This window comes from Sciurus carolinensis, chromosome 15 (genome assembly GCF_902686445.1).
Source record: "Sciurus carolinensis chromosome 15, mSciCar1.2, whole genome shotgun sequence".
Lineage (NCBI taxonomy): Eukaryota > Metazoa > Chordata > Mammalia > Rodentia > Sciuridae > Sciurus > Sciurus carolinensis.
This window is the reverse complement of record NC_062227.1, coordinates 18,679,385-18,705,408: the sequence shown is the minus strand read 5'-3', so window position 1 is coordinate 18,705,408 and position 26,024 is coordinate 18,679,385. Positions and strand designations below refer to the sequence as shown.

The 26,024-nt window shown below is 38.3% G+C and overlaps 1 pseudogene; it reads left to right on the top strand.

Moving 5' to 3' along the window:
* The first annotated feature begins 1,241 nt into the window (after positions 1 to 1,241).
* Positions 1,242 to 26,024, top strand: part of LOC124965321 (zinc finger protein OZF-like) — a 72,568-nt pseudogene continuing 47,785 nt past the window's right edge.

Below are 26,024 nucleotides of genomic sequence, written 5' to 3'. Positions count from 1 at the left end.
TTAATTCAAGTTGTCACATAATATATCTATAGAATGCTTACATTTCAAAAATCAATAAATATATTTCTATGTAAATAAGTGATTCCAAGATTTGGAGGCTTTAAAAGTCATAGAATATATACATGTAATAAAGGCTACTTGGATCACTTTGTTAAATCAGGACATAGAGGGTGCATAGGCAATAGAGACTATGAAAGACACAGAGGTTAAGTAGTCCGTATTGGGTATGGAAGTCATAGCAGATATTAGGATATTTGGACTACTCAAATCATAGATATTATGCAAGTCATAAAGATCATGTAAGTCATACAGTATAATCAGGCCACAGAGGCTACACAAATCATAAAGGCCAATATGTTTATTTAAGCTACTCAATTTATACACACTACATAGTTCATCAGGGATAATACAGTCATTTCTTCTACTCAGGATAATGTGGGTATGAAGATCATAGAGGCTACATAAGTTCAAGATGCTAAGGTCTTTTAAATTACTGAGTTTCTAGAGGCTATGCAGCGACAAAGTATAGGACATAGACCAGATGCACATCATACAGGCCATATGGGTAACAGAATTTATGCATGCCATAGGTGCCACTGTGAGAAATGAAAAGTCTTGTGATCCTCTTTGAGAATATAGCCTCAATAGACTACATTTGTAGGCATTTTAATTATAACCACTCCCTTTGGCTGCTACAATTTTAAAATTAGGTGATTTTATAGATTATAACCCCCAAATCCTCCAATCAGACTGAAGGGCAATAGTGCTCATGCACATTTTTGCTGAGCACTGCTGCTGCAGGCACTACTGTCATTTCCCTGAAGCTTTCTATTGGGGCACAGCTGCCCCTGAAGCCACTGCCATAAATGCCTGGAGGTCTTTTCTCTGGGTGTTGCTGTTGATGTTGACATTGTCACAGTCAACATGGTCCAGAGGTCACTGCTGCCTCAGATGGCTGGCTACCATCTACACTGCTGCAGCTGCTGCTCCTGCTACCACTGACACTGCTCTCACCAAAGCTACTGCTACTACCAGGAAGTCACCTGAAGGTCTCCTCTCTGGGTGCTGCTGCAGCTGCCACTGCTGTGGCCACTGTTGCCATGGTTGTCCCACCTGTTGCCAACACCACTGATGTCTGCAGCTGCTGCTGACCCCATGACTGCTGTCACCAATTCCTGCTACTACCACTTCCACCACTGTTCAGAAATCTGCTGCCAGGGACACTCCAGGTTTGGTTACACATGGCCACACCCATATTGGGATACTGGCCAGAGATTTGGTTTGTTTGGGGTGCCAATGGTTTGATGCCACTGAAGTTTGGGGGCACACTGCCCCTGTCTGGGGGCAAGAGCCAGAACCTGAAGTTTCAGCGCCAGGGTGCCCACAGGTTTGGCTGCAACTGGGGTCACAACATGAAAAAATAAGGGAACAAAACACCACAAACATACCAAGATTCCACAATAAGAGAAGTCACTGACAACACAATAGAATAAATGTCCAAGAAGTTTAAAATGCCCATAGTCAATTTGATCTGCAAAGTAAAGGATGGTATATAGAGTTAAATCAAAGAGAAATACAGGAAGTGAAAGATCAACAAACAGAGTTTTTGAAAAAGAAGAAGAAATTCTCAAAATGAAGGAATCAATCAATTATAAATTAGTCAATTATAAATTCAACAGAAAATATCACCCACGGTCTAGACCATTTGGATGACAGAACTTCAGACAATGAAGACAAAGAATTTAATTTTGAAAATAAATTTGGGCGATCCAAGATGGCGGCCTAGAGGGAGACTGCATCCCCAGTCGTTCCAGATCCCAGGAGTTAAGAAGGGGAGGCATTGAGAGACTCGGACTGAAATAGAGCCACGGGTGAGTCTGCCCACTGGGTAAAGCTCGGCCCGGGTGGCAGGCCCAGATAGAGGTGGCTTATTGGAGCCGGGCAGGGCAGCTAGAGTCATCCACAGGCGGCCCTGCGCACTACGGAGGTGGGCCCCGCCCACACAGCCAGCTTCTCCAGGTTCTCGGAATGGAACTGGCCCGCTAGTGAGAGCCTTTCTGACCAGAACAAGCTCCAAGTCCCGGAGTCAGTGCAGCGCAGCGTACTCGGGCAACGAACAAACGGAGAGCCTTGATCTGCAAGCAGACTCTGGGATCAGGGCAGGGCAGCAAGAGACCTCTTCAGGCGGCTCTGCCCACTCCGGCTGCAGGCTCTCTTCACGGGGTGATCCAAGATGGTGGCCTAGAGGGAGACTGCACCCCCAGTCGCTCCAGAACCCAGGAGTTAAGAAGGGGAGGCATTGAGAGACTCGGACTGAAGTGGAGCCACGGGTGAGTCTGCCCACTGGGCAAAGCTCGGCCCGGGTGGCAGGCCCAGATAGAGGTGGCTTAGCAGAGCCGGGCAGGGCAGCTTGAGTCTTCCCAAGGTAGCCTTCCACACTCCAGCAGTGGGCTCCTCCCACACAGTCAGCTGCACGGTGCAGTCCCACAGTGAGAGCATTTCCACACAGAGCCAGTTCCAAACCGTGGAACCAGTAAGGGGCTGGGGCAGATTTCTTCGGATGCTCTGCTTTATCAGATTCCTCCAAGACATCAGGCTACTGAAGGCTAGGAGGTGATACACTGGAAATCTACCGGGACACTATAAGCCAATAGCGGAAAACTGCAATATCTCAGGGTCCCACTGACAACTGACCAATATGAGAAAACAAGGGAAGAAAATGTCCCAAACAAACCTAGATACTACATCAATAAAACCCAATGACAGCACAGCAGAAGAAATGTCAGAAAGGGAGTTCAGAATGTACGTAATTAAAATGATCAGGGAAGCTAATGAGGAGATGAAAGAGCAAATGCAGGCATTGAAGGAGGAGATGAAAGAGCAAATGCAGGCATTAAATGATCGCACCAATCAACAGTTAAAAGACCAAATACAGGAAGCAAGAGATCATTTCAATAAAGAGTTAGAGATACTGAAAAAAAAAAAAAACTGAAATCCTTGAAATGAAGGAAACAATAAACCAAGTTAAAAACTCCATAGAAAGCATAACCAATAGGATAGAACACCTGGAAGACAGAACCTCAGACATTGAAGACAAATTATTTAATCTTGAAAGCAAAGTTGGCCAAACAGAAAAGATGGTAAGAAATCATGAACAGAATCTACAAGAATTATGGGATATCATGAAAAGGCCAAATTTAAGAATTATTGGGATTGAGGAAGGCTTAGAGAAACAAACCAAAGGAATGAACAATCTATTCAATGAAATAATAACAGAAAAATTCCCAAATCTGAAGAATGATATGGAAAACCAAGTACAAGAGGCTTATAGAACTCCAAACATACAAAATTAGAACAGACACACACCAAGGCACATTATTATGAAAATACCTAACATACAAAATAAAGACAGAATTTTAAAGGCCGCGAGAGAAAAGAATCAAATTACATTCAGAGGGAAACCAATAAGAATACCAGCAGATTTTTCAATCCAGACCCTAAAAGCTAGAAGGGCCTGGAACAACATATACCAAGCCGTGAAAGAAAACGGATGCCAACCAAGAATCTTATACCCAGCAAAACTTACCTTCAAATTTGACGATGAAATAAGATCCTTCCATGATAAACAAAAGCTAAAGGAATTTACAAAAAGAAAGCCAGCATTACAGAACATTCTCAGCAAAATATTCCACAAGGAAGAGATGAAAAACAATGATGCAAATCAGCAACAGGAGGCGCTAGCCTAAAGGAATAGCCAAATAAAGGAGAAACCAAATCATGTCAAAAACAAATATGAGTCAATTGACTGGGAATACAAATCATATCACAATAATAACCCTGAATGTTAATGGCCTGAACTCATCAATCAAAAGACATAGACTGGCAGATTGGATTAAAAAGAGAAAATCCAACAATATGCTGCCTGCAAGAGACTCATCTCATAGAAAGAGACACCCATAGACTAAAGGTGAAAGGATGGGGAAAAACATACCATGCACACGGACACAGCAAAAAAGCTGGAATATCCATCCTCATCTCAGATAATGTGGACTTCAAACCAAAACTAGTCAGAAGGGATAATGAAGGACATTACATACTGCTTAAGGGAAGCATAAATCAGCAAGATATAACAATCATAAATATCTATGCCCCGAACATTGGCTCATCCACAAATGTCAAACAAATCCTTCTCAATTACAGAAATCAGATAAACCACAACACAATAATACTAGGCGATTTTAACACACCTCTCTCACCACTGGATAGATCGTCCAAACAAAAATTGAATAAAGAAACTATAGATCTCAACAACACAATCAGCAATTTTGACTTAACAGACATATATAGAATATACCATCCAACAAAGAACGAATACACTTTCTTCTCAGCAGCACATGGATCCTTCTCTAAAATAGACCATATTTTATGCCACAAAGCTACTGTTAGCAAATACAAGAAGATAGAGATACTACCTTGTACTCTATCAGATCATAATGGATTGAAATTAGAAATAAATGACAGAATAAAAAACAGAAACTTCTCCAATACCTGGAGACTAAATAATACACTACTATATGATGAATGGATAACAGAAGACATCAGGAGGGAAATAAAAAAATTCTTAGAAGTAAACGAGAACAAAGACACATCATATCAAAATCTCTGGGACACTATGAAAGCAGTACTTAGAGGAAGATTTATTTCATGGGGTGCATTTAAAAAAGAAGTAGAAATCAACAAATAAACGACTTAACACTACAGCTCAAAGCACTAGAAAAAGAAGAGCAGAACAATACCAAAAGTAGTAGAAGACAGGAAAATTGTTAAAATCAGAGCCGAAATCAATGAAATCGAAACAAAAGAAACAATTGGAAAAATTAACAAAATAAATAGTTGGTTCTTTGAAAAAATAAACAAAATTGATAAACCCTTAGCCATACTAACAAAGAGAAAGAGGGAGAAAACTCAAATTACTAAAATTTGGAATGAACAAGGAAACATCACAACAGACTCGAGTGAAATACAAAACATAATTACAAGCTATTTTGAAAATCTATACTCCAACAAAGCAGAAAACCTCGAAGACATCAACAAATTTCTAGAGACATATGAACTACCTAAACTGAACAAGGAGGACATACACAACTTAAATAAACCAATTTCAAGCAATGAAATAGAAGAGGTCATCAAAAGCCTACCAACAAAGAAAAGTCCAGGACCAGATGGGTTCTCAGCCGAGTTCTACAAAACCTTTAAAGAAGAGCTCATTCCAATACTCCTCAAACTATTCCATGAAATAGAAGAGGAGGGAACCCTCCCAAACTTGTTCTATGAAGCCAATATCACCCTGATACCTAAACCAGACAGAGACACATCGAGGAAAAAAATTTCAGACCAATATCCTTAATGAACATCGACGCAAAAATTCTCAACAAAATTCTAGCAAATCGCATACAAATATATATTAAAATGATAGTGCACCACGATCAAGTGGGTTTTATCCCAGGGATGCAAGGTTGGTTCAACATTCAGAAATCAATAAATGTCATTCACCATATCAACAGACTTAAAGTTAAGAATCCCATGATTATTTCAATAGATGCAGAAAAAGCATTCGATAAAATACAGCATCCCTTCATGCTCAAAACACTAGAAAAAATTGGGGTAGTGGGAACATTCCTTAACATTATAAAGGCAATCTACGCTAAGCCCATGGCTAATATCATTCTAAATGGTGGAAAACTGAAAGCGTTCCCCCTAAAAACTGGAACAAGGCAGGGATGCCCTCTTTCACCGCTTCTATTCAACACCATCCTTGACACTCTAGCCAGAGCAATCAGACAAACCAAAGAAATTAAAGGGATACAAATAGGAAAAGAAGAACTCAAACTATCCCTGTTTGCTGATGACATGATTATATATTTAGAGGAACCTGGAAATTCCACCAGAAAACTTTTAGAACTCATAAGTGAATTCAGTAAAGTAGCAGGTTACAAGATCAATGCTCATTAATCCAAAGCATTTTTATACATAAGTGATGAATCTTCAGAAAGAGAAATTAGGAAAACTACCCCATTCACAATAGCATCGAAAAAAATAAAATACTTGGGAATCAATCTCACAAAAGAGGTGAAAGACCTCTACAATGAGAACTACAGAACACTAAAGAAAGAAATTAAAGAAAACTTTAGAAGATGGAAATATCTCCCATGTTCCTCGATAGGCAGAATTAATATCGTCAAAATGGCTATACTACCTAAAGTGCTATACAGATTCAATGCAATTCCAATTAAAATCCCAATGATGTACCTTGCAGAAAAAGAGCAAGCAATTATGAAATTCATCTGGAAGAATAAAAAACCTAGAATAGCTAAAGCAATCCTCAGTAGCAAGAGTGAAGCAGCGGGTATTGCAATACCAGATCTTCAACTCTACTACAAAGCAATAGTAACAAAAACAGCATGGTATTGGTACCAAAATAGACAGGTAGATCAATGGTACAGTATAGAGGACATGGACACAATCCCAATAAATACAATTTTCTCATACTAGAGAAATGTTCCAAAAATATGCAATGGAGAAAAGATAGCCTCTTCAACAAATGGTGCTGGGAAAACTGGAAAACCATATGCAATAGAATGAAATTAAACCCCTGTCTCTCACCCTTCACAAAACTCAACTCAAAATGGATCAAGGACCTTGGAATCAGACCAGATACCCTGCATCTTATAGAAGAAAAAGTAGGTCCAAATCTTCAACTTGTTGGCTTAGGATCAGACTTCCTTAACAGGACTCCCATAGCACAAGAAATAAAAGCAAGAATCAACAACTGGGATAGATTCAAACTTAAAAGCTTTCTCTCAGCAACGGAAACTATCAGAAATGTGAAGAGAGAGCCTACATAGTGGGAGAATATCTTTGCCAACCATACCTCAGATAGAGCGCTAATTTCCAGAATCTATAAAGAACTCAAAAAAGTCTACACGAAGAATACAAATATTCCAATCAACAAATGGGCTAAGGAAATGAACAGACACTTCACAGAATAAGATGTACAAGTAATCAACAGATATATGAAGAAATGTTCAACATCCCTAGTAATAAGGGAAATGCAAATCAAAACTACCCTAAGATTTCATCTCACCCCAATTAGAATGGCGATTATCAAGAATACAAGCAACAATAGGTGTTGGCGAGGATGTGGTGAAAAAGGAACACTCATACATTGCTGGTGGGTTGCAAATTAGTGCAGCCACTCTGGAAAGCAGTGTGGAGGTTTCTCAGAAAGCTTGGAATGGAAACACCATTTGACCCAGCTATCCCACTCCGTGGCCTATACCCAAAGGACTTAAAATCAGCATACTACAGAGATACAGCCACATCAATGTTCATTGCTGCTCAATTCACCATAGCCAGATTGTGGAACCAACCTAAATGCCCCTCAGTTGATGAATGGATAAAGAAACTGTGGCATATTTATACAATGGAATATTACTCCGCAATGAAGAATGATAAAATTATGGCATTTGTAGGCAAATTGTTGAAATTGGAGAATATCATGCTAAGTGAGATAAGCCAATCTCAAAAAACTAAAGGACGAATGATCTCACTGATAAGCGGATGAGGACATATAATGGGAGTTGCGAGGGGCTATCATTAGGTTTAGGGTTAGGTTTAGAGTTAGGCTAAGGAGAGCGGTAAGAATGAAGAAAAGAAGGACTGTATAGAGGGAAAAGAGGGGTGGGAGGGGTGGGGGAAAGGGAAAAAAAAACATCATTACCCTATGTAAACGTAAAACAAAAAGAAAAAAAAGAAAAGAAAAGAAAATTGACCACACAATCCATGAAAAGAATTTTTAAAAATTATGGGATTAACATGAAAAGATCAAATAAATTCTGCCTATCTAGGAGCATCTGAAGTCTTTCCATCTTCTAAGATCTTCAATTTCTTTATTTTTGGTGTCTTGTAGTTTTCATTGTAGAGATTTTTTAGCACTTTTGTCAGATTGATTCCCAAGTATTTTATTTTTTGAGATTATTATGAACAGTGTAGTGTTATTTCTCTTTCAGTGGATTCATTACTGATGAATAGGAATGCATTTGAATTATGGGTATTGATTTTATATCCTGCTAATTTGCTGAATTTATTTATTAGTTCCAAAAGATTTTTATGGAAGTTTTTGGATCTTCCAAATGTCAAACCATATCATTGGCAAATAGTGATATTTTGAGTTCTTCTTTACCTATTTGTATACATTTAATTTCTTTCATGTCATAGATGCTTCTCAGGTCATAGAGGATACTTGGGTAATAGAGACCAAACAGGCCACTAAGAAGACTCCATAAACCTCCAAATTTGTCATTCAAATACTCAACAATGGGAGTAGCACTCTGCCTGTGAACCTAAAATACTGACTCCAACCTGATGCCAAGGAACTTGCTCCTAATGATAAAATTTTCTCCACCTTCTGGCAAATTTATGCTCCCTTGTTTGAACAGTAATGGTCTCAGGATCTACCACTGGCATTTTAATTTCATTAGTCTCCTTTATTATGTGCTATAACATTTTATTTCAGCCTTCCTCACTTATCCTTCATTCATTGCATGACATCCCAACCAGAACCAATCCACCTCTTCCTCAGCCTGACCAAGAAAGAGTAAGTCTCCTGTCTTAAAGTTGTACCTGTTGAAAACTAAGTTGATGAATGCTAAACTACCTGTATTTTGCAATTTTGCATCCTGGTTGTCCCCTAACTCTGATGAAACCTTTAGCTTCCCTACTATCAGTGTTCCAGAGAGGCAATTTCATTAGTGCAGTCATTGGTTCCCCAGGTGGGACAAATTTATCCAGTCATTTGTCTAACCTTGGGAACTTGCAGTGCTCTAAATGTAGTGGAGGATAGCCCTCAGAATTGTGGGAACTTGGGACACAGGCCTGGATACTTTATATAATAATTTCTTTCTGGAACGAGATCATGTCAATTCCCTGAGAAAAGCAGTTCTCATTCATCATATATTTTTTCCTCCTTCCTGCCTTGAATTATACCTGGCAGCTTATGTCTGACAACTGTAATCCTGGTGATCTCCTACTTCTTTAGTGATAACTTCCATATGTTTTCTAGCTTCTCCTAGTGTTACTACAGATGAATACCCTTACAGTGGGTTCCTGGCTACAAGGTGTGACCAATTCATATCATTGTAATACTGTCCAGGAAGGGTAATTTCAATACTATAATATTAGTTGAGTAGATGGATGAATAAAATCTCTGCCTGGGAGAAGGGCTGTGAGCTTGTTTAATTAATATCCAACTCATATCATGGGGCCAAGCCATACAAACACCATAATGATAATGTTATTTCCTCTCTGAAATTGTATTATGCTGTTCAGGTCCCAAAACTCACATAGTTCTTAGGGGTTGTGCAGGTCCTCAAAGTTATGCTCATCATAGAGGATACTCACGTCATAGAAACTACATTGAACAAAGAGGTTAGTCAGTTAATAAAAGCTATTCAGGTCATCAAGATATGGAGGACCAGAGGCTTCAGAACACAGAAAATATGCAATTCATACAGTTTACTTAGGTAATAGGGGTTACGCAGATCACAGAGAATACCCAGGTCACATTGGCTGTTCAGGTCATAGAGACTTACCAAGTCCTTAGGTAAGTCTCCTAATATGATTCCATATTTTACATAGGGCATAAGCCTATGGAGGCTATAAAGTCTGTCAGTATTACATATGTAATAGATGCCTCATGGATTATAAATGATATAGGGTCATAGAGGTTATTCATACTGTAGAGATTATGCAGGCCATAAAAGTCTTCTCAATTTTTTGAGGCTGCTCAGGTCCTAGAGTTTACACAATTCATAAGGGCTTCTCAACCTATAGAGGTCATTCAGACTTAATAATACACAGGTCATATGGGTTACTCAGTTCATTTAGGCTACTTAGACTAGAGAGGATATGCAGGACAGGGGGTCGATGGTAGGTCATGAAAAACATACATCTTACAGATAATATTATACAGATCATAGAAATTTTGCAGGTTATAAAAACTTCTGAGATTATAATGACAACTCAGGTCTTAGAGGCAATACAGTTGCAGGGGGCTTCACAGATTATAGAGGCTCTGAATGTAATTGTGTTTACACTGGTGATAGAGGCTACACACACAATAGTGGCTGCATAAATCAGAGGTTATGAGGGTTGAAGAAGTTACTTAGGTCAGAGAGTAAGCAGTAAAATTCACAGTCTACAGAGATCATAGAGTCTATGCAGGTCAAAGAGGTATGCAATTGACAGAGGTTAACAGGACCTAGACACTACTCAGGCCAGATAGGTTACTGTGCATATAAGTCCTATACAGGTCAAGGAGAGTACATAATTCATGGAGGCTACAAAGTTCATAGTGCCTATTGAGGTTATTTATGTTTCTCAGCTCATAAGTTTATGGAGGCCATAGAGATTGTTTAGACCATAGAAGATACATAGATCATTAAGGCTATATATACAAGTCATAGAAACTATTGTGGCTACAGAAACAGCACAGAGAGTATGAGCTTTAAGATAATTTTGGGTACTAATGCCATAGAAGTGGTACAAGTCAGAGAGTATATGCAAACCAGAGGCCCTGTGCAAATTATAGAGGTTATGCAGTTCATAGTGCCTATATATATTATAGGGCATACTAAGGTCATGTAGACCCTAAGTCCATAGAGGCTATTAAGGTCTACTAGTCTACTCAGAATATAAAGACATGAAGGCTGTAGAGGATACCCAGGACATAGAGGTGATGCAGTTTACAAAGGCTACTCAGGCCATACAGGCTACACATGCTGTAGTCATGATGCTGGATATAGAGAATATTCACTTCATAAAGGATATTCATGTCACAGAGGCAACTCAGGACACAAATAAAACACAAATCATATTAGTTACTAAGGTCATTTATACTTTTTAGTCCAAATAACCTATGAAAGTCATAAAATTTTCAAAGAAATAGATACTATTCAGGGCATAAATAATGCACACATCATAGAATGTACTCAGGTCATAGAATATGAAAGTCATACAGGTTAATCTGGTGTTAAACACTATTGAAAATTTAGAGACTTTGCAGGCCATAGGGTTCATTTAGGTTATTCAGGCTATATAAGCTACAGAAATCTTAGGTGTCACTCAGGATGCAGAGGCTTCACAGGTAATAAAGGCTATGCAGATCATAGGACACCATGGGTCATAGTGGTTCCCAAGATCATAGAAATTGTACAAGTCATTTAGGCTAATCAGGCCATAAGGGAACACAGGTTTTGGTGTCTGTGTACACCATAAAGGCTATGCATATTACAAGTCATACACGTGTCCTGGATACTACACAGGTTGTAGATACTACATTGGCCATAGAGTTTATACAGATATTAGATGCTTCTAAGTAAAGAGGTTATATTGGCTGCAGGTTGACTCAGTTCAAGCTGCAAGATCAGCTTACAGGTTTAAGTGAAAAATAGAGTTTTTTCAGGTGATAAATTCTACACAAGTTATAGGAATTATTCAAGACATGTAGGTTACATTATTTATAAATGATATAAGTGTCATGGAGAATACATAAGTCACAGATAGGGCATAGAAGTTACTAAGACCATAGAGTACACTGGTAATTAAGGAAATCCAGGCCATAAAAAAGATGCAGATCATACAGGCTACACAGGTAAGAGAGATTTTGTTACTGAGAGAGTACTCAGTTCCAAGATGCTAGTCAGGTATAGAGTGTAAGCAGACAATAGAGATTATTTAAGTCTTATGTACTACTCAGGTCTTAGGGACTAATCAGGTCATGGAGGATACTTAGGTCAAAGAGGTTATGCAGGACACAGAGGCTACTCAAGCCATAGTAGGCCATAAAGGTTACTCAGAACCTAGAATCTTTTTAGGTCACAAAGGCTGCAGGGATCATAGAGGGTTTACTGGTCAAAGAGGCTACTTAGGTCATAAAGGTTGTGCCAACAATAAAAGCCACTCAGGTCAAAGAGGATACCTGGGCCATAGAGGCTACAATAACATAGAGGCTATGCAGGTCAGAGGGGCTACAAAAATTATATGGATAAAAAGGACATTCACACTACTAAGGCCATTATCCTACATTTATTTTCTTAGGTCATCATGATTACACAGGTAATTGAGTGTATGCTGGTTAAAAGCTACTATGTCACAAAACTTATACAGGTTATAGATGCTACTTAGCTGATAGAAGAGAGGCACATTACAGTGGCTACATAGTTTACAGAACCAACTCTGGTCTTAAGGGTTAAACAGTCCAAAGTTGGTACTCAAACTATTTAGGCTACTCAAGGGCATAGAACTCACTTTTGTCACAGAGATATGAGAAGTCACAGAGGTTATGAAGATTATGAAGTCTACTGTAGTCATACAGAGTGCTCAGTACATAGAATTATTTAAGCCAAAGAGGCTACATAGTTACTTGAGGCTAATAAGGCCATAGAGATTATGCAGTTAATAGAGACTCTGCAGGTCATGGAGAATACTCAGGTCATAAAGTCTATGCAGTTCATGGTGGCTCTACAGGCCATAGACTTCAAAGGTCATAGTGGATACTGTTTATCAAGAGAACACTGATGCCAGATAGGCTACACAGTTTATTAGAAATACATAGGTCAAAGAGGCTGTGCAGGCAATAGAATTTATTCATTCCATAGATTCTGTGCAGGTCATAGAGGTTGCACTATTTATAGAGTCTACTCAGGTCACAGAAGGAACATGGGCAATAGAAGTGATACTACCGAAGTGAAGCTACACAGACCGTAGAGGATATACTGGCCATAAATATCTTCATAGTCAAAAAGAATATATAAGCCAAAGATGATAGAGATTAATAATCTACTAATCCCATAGAGCTACAGAGGACAGACAGGCTTTTTTGACACAATTTTTTTATAGTTAATAGAAACTAATCAGTTAATAGAGGCTAAGTTCATATAGGCCAATAAAGTCATAGAGACTTGCAGGTCATTTAGTCTACTCAAACAATAAAGGTTACATAGGTCATAAAGTCTATACTGTTCATAGGAACTACTCAAGTACATAGGCTCTGTGGATCACAGAGGCTACTGAGGTCATAGAACACACTAAGGTCATTTATTCTACTAAGTCCATAGAGGCTAAGAAGTAATTTGAACTACTCAGTTCACCTAGGGTACAGAGGACATAGCACCTTCTGTGGTCATAATAGGTGACACAGGATATAAAGTCTATGCAGATCAAAGAGAGTACTAAGGTCATGAGGCCACAGAGTTCCCAGAGAATACTCAGGGCAAAAAATCTGAAAATTCATTTGGATACTGAAGTGATTGAACTTTTTAGACTATGAGACCAAGGCTATGAGATTCATAGAAGCTGTGCAGGCCATAGAGGGTAATAAGGCCATAGATTAACAGCAGGCTATATGAACTATTCATGTCCTAGAGGTTACTCAGGCATAGATGCTATGAAAGTCACAATGGCTACATAGATAATAGAGGATATGAAGGTAATTGCAAATAAGCAGATAATATACATTACAAAGATCATGACGGCTACCCTGGTCAGAGAGGTCACCCAGCCACTATGGCTAAGTAGTTTATAGAGTTCAAGGCCATGTAGGCTATTAAGGGCATAGAAGGTATGGCCCTAGCTCTAAGGCCATAGAGACCACACACAACAAAGAGGTTAAACAGGGCACAGAGATACATATATCCTAGACATTGCACAGGTCACAATGTCTATGCAGGCCAATTAAGACACATAGTTTATAGATGTTACACAGGTTAAAGAGATGTTACACAGATTACTTTGTCCACTGTGGTATTGGATGTCTTGGAGAATATTTAGGCAATAATGACTTTGCTGAACTTGTGCCATAGAAACACCAGGAGTCACAGAAACTATGCCGGTCATAGAGGCTATTCCACCCAAAGGTGATCTAGGTAATGATAGCTGCCAGGGCATAAAGGCTGTGTGGGTCATGGAAGAAATATAGGTCCTAGATAATATACTGGTCATAGATGCTACACATTCCATACAAGTTTTAGAGGCATTAGATAATAGTGGTTATATTGGTCATAGGGGCTACTCAGCACATAGAGGGTACACAGGCATAACATTCTTCTAAGCCCATAGGTGCTACATAATTCATAGGAGCCACTCATACCAGATAAACCACTTAAGTCATAGAATATATAAAAATCATGGAAGACATTCAGTTCATACATGTTATACAGAAAACAGAGGCTACTAACACCAGACTATTCCAGAAATAGAAGTTGTGCCAGCCACATATGCTATGCAGGTCATAGAAGTTATGGCTACTCAGTTACAAAAGTTCACTCAGATCATGGAGCTATTCAGGCCAAGGAGATCTTCTAGGTCATAGAGGCTACTCAGGTTATACAAGCTACATAGGTCACAGAGGGTTCTCAGGACATAGAAGCTACATAGGTCATAGAGACTTTAAAAAGTCCTAGAGAGTTTAAACTGGTGACAAAGCCTACTCAGTCTACTCAGGTCACAGAGGCTACCCAGGTATGAATTCTACTCAATTCATGAGGTTTATACAGGTCATAAGGGCTACTTAGGTCATAGACCCTATAGAGGTCATGGAAGATAGTCTGGTCATAATAGCTATTTGGGTCATAGATGTTACACAGTTCATACTGGCTACATAGGGATAAAAGTCTTCTTAGTCCATTGAAGATATGCAGAATACTTGGGCTACTCAGTTAATAGAGCATAGACTGGTAAAATGGGTAATTCAGGACACAGATATAGATAGGTCTAGAATCTGCACAGGTCAAAGAGGAATTTCAGGACATAAAGGCTATTCCATCCTTTAAGGGTATGCAGATAACAGGTTTTAATTAATTGAGTTAGACTACTCAGTACACAAGAATATACACTTTATATAGGTTACTCAGGACACAGAAACTATGAAGACTACACAGAATGTACAGAAAAAATATATAATCAAAGAGTAAGCAATGTTAGCCATGAAGTCTGTGAAGATCACAGAGACCATGCAGGAAAAAGTATCTGCAAAATAAAGGCTATAAAAACCATAGAGGTCACTGAGCTTTTTGATCCTACCCAGGTCTTACTCTCTATTCAGGTCTTCAAGGCTATACAGGACATACAGACTAGAGAAATCACAGAAGCTACACAATGTCATAGAGGTTATTTTCATCATAGAGGCTATGCAGGTATTGGAGGATTTTCAGGTCATAGAGGAAATGCAGGTTATACAAGTTTCAAAATCATAGGGACTGTTAAGTGAATTTAGTCTAATAAAGCCCTACAGGCTAGGAATATCATTTAGGCTACTCAGGTTATAAAAGACATGCAGGTCACAGAGGATATACAGAGTAGGCATAAAAATTCCTACTTATGAAATAGATGCTATGAAGGTTATAGAATCTACTCAGGCAATAGAGTCTTCAAAGGACACAGAGGCTACACAGGTTCTAGAAGAAACCCAGGTCATAAACTCTTCTCAGTTCTTAGAGACTACACAGGGCAGAGAAGATACTCAGGCCATAGAAGCTATTCAGGATACAGGTAATGCACAGGTCATAGGGAATATGCAGATTCTAGAGAGTACTCATGCCATAATACGTTTGTAGTTGATAAAGGCTAGCAGGTCATAGAGATTATGCTGGCCATAGAGGCTCTGCATATAATAGGGCTACTCTAGAAATACAGGTTTTGTAGGTCACAGAGGCTAAACTCATCATAGAGAATGTATAAGTCAAAGCGCGTGTTATGGTTTGGAGGTGAAGTGTCCCCCAAAAGGTTTCATGTGAGACAGTGCAAGAAGGTTCAGAGGAGAAATTATTGGGTTGTGGGTGTCTTAACCCAATCAATGAATAAATCCCAGATGGTATTAACTTAGTGGTCACTGGAAGCAGGTATCGTGTGACTCGGGGAGTGGTTCATTGGGGACATAGCTATGGAGTATACATATTTGTATCTGGAGAGTGGAGTTGCCCCACTTTCTCTCTCTCTGATTTCTGATGATGGGAGTTGTTCCTCTCCACCACTCTCTCCTGCCATGATGTTCATACTCACCTTAACCCCAAGGAATGGAGCTACCCTTCTATGGGCTAAGTTCTCTGAAACTGTGAGCCCTCAAATAAACATTTTTTTCTTTAACAATTGTGATGACCAGATCATTTAGTCTCAGTAGCAAAAAAAGCTGACTAGAACATAGGGTACTCAAGGCATAGAAGCTACTGAGATCATAGAAGTGACACAGATCATAATAACTATGCAGGTATAGGGGCTAGTAAGCCATTAAGGGTAATAAGCCCACACAGGTAAGGGAGATAATTTAGGCTACTCCAGTAAAAAAGTCTAGTCAGGACATAAAGGTTACTAAAGTAACATATGATACAAAGGTCAAAGAGGTTATACAGGGTATAGAGGCTACTAAGACCATAGTAATTACAAAGACTGTAGTAGCTACAGAGGTCAGATAAGACACTGATTATTTAGACTACTCAGGTCATTAAGTTTATGCAGGTTATAGAGATTGAACAGATGATTGAGGTTGTTCAGGCCTTAGATGCTACACAGCTCATAAAAACTAAAGAGGCCATAAAGGCTTATCATGGCATAGAGGTTTTGCACAAAATGCAGGTAATTCATGCCATAGAGGCAATTTATGCCATAGAGTCTATGCAGAACTTCAGAGCTACTAAGTTTATTTAGGCTTTTGAGTCCATAAACTTTGGAGAGGTCATAGAGGTAATAAAAGAAATAAAAGCTATGCTGATAATGGAGATTTCAATTGTCATAGGGGGTACTAAAATTATTTGGGTTACTTAGGCCATAAAGGATACACAGGTCAATAGAGGCTACTCAAGCCATGGAGATAGTGGGCATAGTGTCTTTCTAGGTCATCTAGTAACCTAGGCCATAAAGCATATGGAGATGATAATGTCTATGAGATTTATAGAGGTTATATTCAACACTGAGGCCAGAAAGGTCACAGAGGCTACTCAAGTCTTAGAGTCTAGACAGGACATAGAGCCTACTCAGCATGTAGATAATACACAGGTTATAGAGTCTACATGCTCATTGGAATTACTAAGGCCATTTAAACTAATAAAGCTGTACAGGCTAGGCAGGAAACACAAGCTCCTTTGAAAAGACTAAATTGGTCATGCAGACTCTTTAGATGATATAGGATGTACATTCCACAGAGACTACACAGTTCAGAGAGACTAATTAATCCATATTGGCAGTGAAAGTATTAGTGACTGCTGAGGTTATAGGGACTACTTAAGTAATTTAGGCTATGAAGGTATTAAATGTTATCCAGGTCAGAGGAGATACCCAGGGAAAAAAAGCTTCACAGGTCATATGAGCTACTAAAATCAGAGAATCACCAGATTGGAGAGGTAATTCAAGTCATTGAGTCTACCTAGGCTATAGAGACTTCACAAGCTTTACAAACAATGAAGGTTATTTGGGCTACTTGAGCCACAGAAGTCACAGATCATAGAGACTACTAACACTATTTAGGTTACACAACACAGAGTGTCTATTCTGACCACAAAGGTTACATAGGTCATAGTGGCTACTGAGATCAGAGAATACAGAAATCATTTAGGCTACTCAAATTATGATAGAAGTCATAGTGGTTTGATAGCCATAGAGGGTAATCAGATCATAGAGGCTATAGAGATGCTTGATTCTCCAGACTATAGAACCTATGCAGGTTTACTGGCTTCAGGGTCATACAGGTTATACTGGTCATAGAGACCACAGTTCATACTATCTACTCAATTCATGGAAGTAAGAAAAAAAAAGAGAGACAGAGAAAAGCATTTTAGGCCACAAGTGTATACAAGTCAAAGGAACTATTTGATCTTATAATCTACATGGGTCCTGAAGGATATTCAGAGCACAATGGTTTCTGGAGCCATAAAGACCATGCCAGTTACAGAAACTGCAAAGTTCATAGAGGCTATTCAGGTCTTAGAGCCTATACATATGTTTCAGGCAAAAAATGACAAAAAGACTACACAGATCATAGATGCTACTAAGGTTATATGGTGTATGCAAACAAGAGAAGTTACTCAGGTCATAGTCATATACACTACTAAGTTGATGGAGGATATACAGGTCATAAAGTCTAGGCAGATCATAGGGGCTATTAAGATCACTTAGGTTACTAAAGTCATACAGACTTAGAAGATCATTTAGACTACTCAGGAAATAAAGGTCTCACACTTTAAACAGCTACTCAGGTGATAAAATAAAAGTTGAGAGATTATTCAGTATACCAAGGCTACTCAGGCCACATAGAATGTGAAGATAATAGTGGTTACTGAGGTCAGAGCACACATTAAGTTAATTTAGGCTACTCAGGCCATTAAGGTTATGCAGGTCACAGAAGACACTAAGGTTATTTTGACTATACATGATATAAAAAATACGCAGGTTACAGTGGCAACATAGGTTTAGATGCTTCTCAGGTCATAAGGGGTATGCAGGTCATGAAATCTACATAACTGATAGAGGCTCTTCAGGCCATAGACTATACTCAGGTTTAGGGTTCTCAAAGTCAGTGGTTTCACAGGTCAATAAATGCTAAGCAGTTCAGGTGAACTATGTACTAGGGGGTTGTGTGGGCAGTGGAAGGAACTCAATCATTAGGGACTACAAAGGTAATAGGGGCTATCAGATTCTAGAGACTAAGCAGGTCATTGATTATTCTTAGGTCAAGATGGGTAATCAAGTACAGAGGTGATGCAAATGACTGCACAGGCCTCTCAGGTCACAGAGGTTACTCAGGTAATGGAGGCTACATAGGAAGTTTAGGCTGCTCTTGTCATAAAGTCTACTCAGGTCATAATTGGGACCCAGGAAATAGAGACTGTTTAGGTCATAAATATTGAACTGATAATAGAAGATACTCAGGTCATAGAGGCTACTCTGGTCATCAAGGCTGGGCATTTTATATTGATTACTAAGGTCATTTAGACTACTAAATGGGTAGGTCATAAGGATATGCAGAGGATATTCAGGACATGTAAGCTACAGTTGTTTTAGTCAGTTTTTTCTACTGTGATTAAAATATCTGACAATTAGACATGGAAATTTTATTTGTGGGCTCATGGTTACTGAGGTCTCAGTTCACACACATCAGGTTTCATTCCTCAGTTCTTGAGTTGAGGCTGAACATCATGGCAGAAGAGTGTAGTGTATAGAAGAGGCACAATGTATTGTATCAAGAAGCAGAGACTAAGCTCAGCTAACCACATATATACCCCAATGATCCACCTTCTCCAGCCATACCTTACCAGTGTATAGTTACCATTCAGTTAATCCCTATGTGGATTAATACACAGATTGGGTTAAGGCTCTCATAACACAATCAATTTATCTCTAAATCTTCTTATATTTTCTCATACATGAGATTTTGGGTGACCCCTCATATTTAAACTATAAAAACAGTCATAGAGACTACAAAGATCACATAATTTGCACAGGTCAAATGAACTACTAAATTAATTTAGAATACTCAGTCCATAAAGTGTATACTGACCATGTTGTCTAAATAGGTCAAAGTGTCTATTTGGTCATAGAGGCTAGGTAGGTCTTAGTGGCTACTGAAATATAGAGTTTTGCAAGTCTTAGGTCTATCTAGTCTATAGAGGACATACAGATGATATAGATCATATGGCTATGCAGTTCACATAAGACATTCAGTCATAAAACTACACAGGTTCTACTGGCGACTAAGTATTAGGGCTGATCAGTTCATTCAGGCTACTCAGATCATAAAGGTTATATAAGTCATAGAGACTTCTTATACCACAGATGCTATGAGGTCATATAGGCTCTGCAGGTCTTTGCAAATACACAAGTCATTGGTGTTGGGTTGGTCACAAAGGCTACTCAATTCCTGTAGGATGATCAGTTCATAGAGGCTATTCAGGTCATAGAGGGTAAGTGGGTCATAGCAGATGTTAAGGTTATTTAAATTACTCAGAACAAAACCTCTACACAAGCCATAGATTATATGCAGAAATAGAAGATATTAATGTCATAGATAATAGGTAGGTCATAGGAGATACTCAGATCAAAGAAACTAAAAAGTTATAAAGTACACTTGGGTTATTGAAACTTCATGGGAAACAGGGGCTACTTAATTCTTAAAGGCTACTGAGGATACAGTAGCTATGCATTTTGTAGAGTTTATACACATCATAGAAGCTACACAGGTCATAATGATTCCTGAAGGTATAGGTACTACATAAGTTCTTTAGAACATTCAGGCATTGAAAGTGAAGTCCATCATATTGGCTGTCTGACCACAGATGTGGCACAATTCATGGAAATATAAAAGACAGATTTATGTAGGTCATGGATATTACTTACAATATTCAATCTAAACTTGTCATAGAGCATTCTCAGGCCATAGATGCTACACAGGTCATAGAAGCAACACAGGTCATAGAATCTGTTCATGTCAATGATGCTAATGTCTGTGTAGTCTAAGGCACATAATCATGCCATACATGCTACCCAGATTGTTGAGCTACTCATGTCATACAGGGTATTAAGGTATAGAAGATGCCCACACCATAGAAACTATATTTCTCACAATATCCTTAGTATTCACTGTGGTCTTTCCTATTAACATAATATCTCTATATTAGTATTTATAACCATTATAGTAGATGCCTGTGGCTTTTAATACTAACACATTATCAATCATTCTGCATCCAAAATTAATAGTTTTCCTGATTCCTTTCAAATTAATATAATATGGAAAATGTGACCTCTTAAAGTAATATAGAAACTGTCCTGTGGTCTATCAATACTAAAGTTGTATTTATACTATAGCATCAAAAACTGCTATAATTGCTGCCTTCTGATCATTTATAATGATATGCTTTCCATTCTATAAAATCTAAACCTAAAAAATAACTGTCTGTCCTGGGACCCTTAATAGGAATATGATAAAATTGTGCCCTTTAAAAGTAATTGCGATTTTGCCTGCCTCTCACCTGTCCATCACCTGCCTTACACCTATCCATCACCCAATGCTCGAGGTTAACCTCCCAATCATCTGACAACAGTCAGAAAACTTATCGCCAACTGCCAGTGGAGCACCAGCTGCCTGCTGCTGCCTGGAAGTTCACTGTTACAGTATCTGCAGGTTTGATTACACGTGGCTACAGCCATTTTGAGACAAGCAGCCAGGCCCCATTGGACCCCTGGCTGGACAGACTGAGCCCCGTCTCCAGGATCCCTCAGCCCAACTGATCACTCCCTGCCTCTGGGACCCTCACATCGACTGACTGCTTCCTGCCACCAGGACCCCCAGACCAACTGACTGCACCCTATCATGGGGATCCCAGACCAACTGATTGCACCCGACCACCAGGATCCCACAATCACACCAAACACACCAGACCTCCAGAACCCCTGCTGGACCAACAGCATATCATCTCCAGGACCTCCAGCTGACCACGTCCACCCCTGAACTGCAGCTCCCCATTTGACAACATATTTCAAAGCCAGAACAGCCATCTTGGATAATCCTGGAAGCCATAGCTCTGATCTTTGGGTGGGGAAATTCCCATCCTGTGGATGCATACTGGAGTCTTGAAGCTCATTGTCAGGTACCCCTCGTGCATCAGGCTACTGAACACTGGGAGGCTTCATTAGTATATGACTGTTATACAGTAGATTTTCTTCTTTCTACTTTTTAAAAAATGTAAGTTTTTGTTTCTTTACTTTTCTTGCTCTCTTTTCCTTTTGTTTACCTGTTCCCTCAGAGTCTCTTTCTCCCTTTTTGACATGCTAACATTTCATTTTCATTTGATTACACTCTCACACTTTCTAGTTTCTAGAACATCTGTATATTCTTTTCTTATCCCATTAACAGCCACATTCTACATCCCTCTTCATCCTCTTTGTTCTCCATTAGAAACTGCAGACCTTATTGCAAACCTGTTTCTTTTACTGAAGATAATATTTGAACTCATTCTGTTTACTATGACAATTTTGTTATTGTCCCCATAGGAGCTATTTGGCCTAGGATTGCAGAGTGTCTGGGGATTGCTAATATTGATCACCCCTTAAAGAAAGGGTTTTGGAAACCTATAGGGCCACTATAAGACTATATGGGGAAATCTGCAATACCCCAAATCTGCACTGCTAGAGGGGAAGATACATGAACAACATGAAAAAACAAGGGAAGAAAATGATCCAAACAAATCTAGGTTCTATATTAATAGAATCCAATGACAGTATGTTAGAAGAAATGTGAGAAAAGGACTTCAGATTATACATGATTAAGATGATTCGTGAAGCAAAGGATGAGATAAGAGAGCAAATGCAGGCATTGAATGATAATACCAATAAGCTGAAAGAGCACCTGCAGGAAGCAAAAGATCATTTCAACAAAGAGATAGAGATTCTCAAAAAAAAAACCAAATAGAAATTCTTGAAATGAAGGAAACAATAAACCAAATAAAAAACTCAAAGGAAAGCATCACCAAAAGACTAGACCACTTGGAAGACAGAACCTCAGACAATGAAGACAAAATATTTAATCTTGAAAATAAAGTTGCCCAAAAAGAGAAGAAGGTAAGAAATCATGAACAGAATCTCCAAGAACTATGGGACATCATGAAAAGACCAAATTTAAGAATTACTGGAATTGAGGAAGGCACAGAGATACAAACCAAAAGAATGAACAACCTATTCAATGAAATAATATCAGAAAATTTCCCAAACCTGAAGAATGAAATGGAAAATCAAATACAAGAGGCTTACAGAACACCAAATGCACAGAATCACAACAGAACCACACCAAGGCACATTATAATGAAAATGCCTAACATTCAAATAAAATAGGATTTTGAAGGCCGTGAGAGAAAAGCATCAGATTACATATAGGGGGAGCCCAATACGGATAGCAGCCGACTTCTCAACCCAGACTCTAAAAGCTAGAAAGGCCTGGACCAACATATTTCAAGCTCTGAAAGAACATGGTTGCCAACAAACAATCCTATACCCAGAAAAACTAACCATCAAATTTGAAGATGAAATAAAATCCTTCCATGCTAAACAAAAGTTAAAAGAATTTACAAATAGAAAGCCTGCACTACAGAATGTTCTCAACAAAATATTCCATGAGGAGGAAATGAAAAACAACATTGTAGGTCAGCAAAGGGAGGAACTACCTTAGAGAAAAACCACTCAAAGGAGAAACCAAGCCAACTTAAAAATCAAAAATAAGCCAATGACTGGGAATACAAATCATATCTCCATAATAACTCTGAATGTTAATGGCCTAAACTCATCAATCAAAAGACATAGACTGGCAGAATGGATTAAAAAGAAAGACCCAACAATATGCTGCCTGCAAGAGACTCATCTCATAGAAAAAGATATCCACAGACTAAAGGTGAAAGGATGGGAAAAAACCTACCATGCACATGGAGTTAGTAAAAAAGCAGGGATTTCCATCCTTATATCAGATAAAGTGGACTTCAAGCCAAAGTTAGTCAGAAGGGATAAAGAAGAACATTTCATACTGCTTAAGGGAAACATAAATCAGGAAGACATAACGATAGTAAATATTTATGCCCCAAACAATGGTGCATCCCTGTACATCAAACAAATCCTTCCCAATTTCAGGAATCAATTAGACCAAAGCACAATAATTCTGGGTGAATTTAACACACTGCTGTCACCAATAGATAGATCTTCCAAACAAAATCCAACCAAAGAAACCATAGAACTCAATAACACAATCAATAACCTAGACTTAGTAGACATATATAGAATTTTCCATCCATCAACGAGTGGATTCACTTTCCTCTCAGCAGCACATGGAACCTTCTCGAAAATGGACCATATGTTATGCCACAAAGCAGCCCTTAGGAAATGCAAAAAATAGAGATACTGCCTTGTGTTCTATCAGATCATAATGGAATGAGAGTAGAAATCAATGACAAAATAAAAAACAGAAATTACTCCAACACCTGGAGACTAAATAATATGCTATTGAATGAAACATGGATAACAAAAAATATCAGTGAGGAGATTAAAAAATTCTTAGAGGTCAATGAGAATGAGGATACAGCACATCAAAATCTCTGGGACAGTATGAAAGTGGTACTAAGAGGAAAATTCATTGCATGGAGCACATTCCAGAAAAAAATGAAAAGTCTACAACTAAGTGACCTAACATTACAGCTCAAAGCCCTAGAAAAAGAAGAATAGAATAACAGCAAAAGTAGTAGAAGTCAGGAAATAATTAAAATCAGAGCTGAAATCAATGAAATTGAAACAGAAGTAACTACTCAAAAAATTGACAAAACAAAAAGTTGGTTCTTTGAGAAAGTAAACAAAATAGACAAACCCTTAGCCACACTAACAAAGAGAAGGAGAGAGAAGACTCAAATTACTAAAATACATGATGCAAAAGAAAATATCACAACAGACACCACTGAGATACAGAACATAATGAGAAGCTACTTTGAAAATCTGTATTCCAACAAAATAGAAACTACTGAAGACATTGACACATTTCTAGAGATATATGCTCCTCCCAAACTGAACCAGAAGGACATACGCAATTTAAACAGATCAATATCAAGCAATGAAATAGAAGAAGCCATTAAAAATCTACCATCAAGAAAAGCCCAGAACCAGATGGATTCTCAGCTGAGTTCTACAAGACCTTCAAAGAAGAAATCATTCCAATACTTCTCAAAGTATTCCAGGAAATAGAAAAGGAGGGTACCCTAACAAACTCATTCTATGAAGCTAATATCACCCTCATACCCAAACCAGGAAAAGACACATCAAGGAAAGAAAATTTTAGACCAATATCCTTGATGAATATAGATGCAAAAATCCTTAACAAAATATTGGCAAACCATATCCAAAAACATATTAAGAAAATTGTGCACCACGATCTAGTGGGGTTCATCACTGGAATGCAAGGATTGTTCAACATTCGTATATCAATAAATGTAATCTATCATGTCAATAGACTTAAGGATAAGAATCATATGGTTATTTCTATTGATGCAGAAAAAGCGTTCGACAAAATACAACACCCTTCATGCTCAAAACACTAAAAAAAATAGGTATAGTAGGAACATACCTGAACATTGTAAAGGCTATTTATGCTAAGTCCATGGCCAACATCATTCTTAATGGAGAAAAACTGAAACCATTCCCTTTAAAAACAGAAACAAGACAGGGATGTCCACTTTCACCACTTCTATTCAAAATTATCCTCAAAACTCTAGCCAGAGCAATTAGGTAGACTAAAGAAATTAAAGGAATACAAATAGGAAAAAGGAACTTAAGCTGTCACTATTTGCGGATGACATGATTCTATATTTAGAGGATCCAAAAACCTCCTCCAGAAAATTTCTAGACCTCATCACTGAATTCAGCAAAATAGCAGGCTGTAAAATCAACACGCATAAATCTAAAGCATTTTTATATGCAAGCAATGAAACAGCTGAAAGGGAAATGAGGAAAACAACCCCATTTGCAATAGCCTCAAAAAAAAAATACTTGGGAAACAATCTAACCAAAGATGTAAAATATCTCTACAATGAAAACTACAAAACATTGAAGAAAGAAATTAAACATTGAAGAAAGAAATTAAGGAAGACCTTAGAAGATGGAAAGATCTCCCATGTTCTTGGATAGGCAGAATTAATATAGTCAAAATGGCCATACTACCAAAATTGCTATACAGATTCAATGCATACCAAATAAAATCCCAATGTTGTACCTTACAGAAATAGAGCAAGCATTCATGAAATTCATCTGGAAGAATAAGAAACCCAGAATAGCTAAAGCAATCCTTAGCAGGAAGAATGAAACAGGGGGTATCACAATACCAGAACTTCAACTATACAATAAAATAAAATAGTAAAAAAAACAAAATAGTAACAAAAGCAATAGTAAAAAAAACAGCA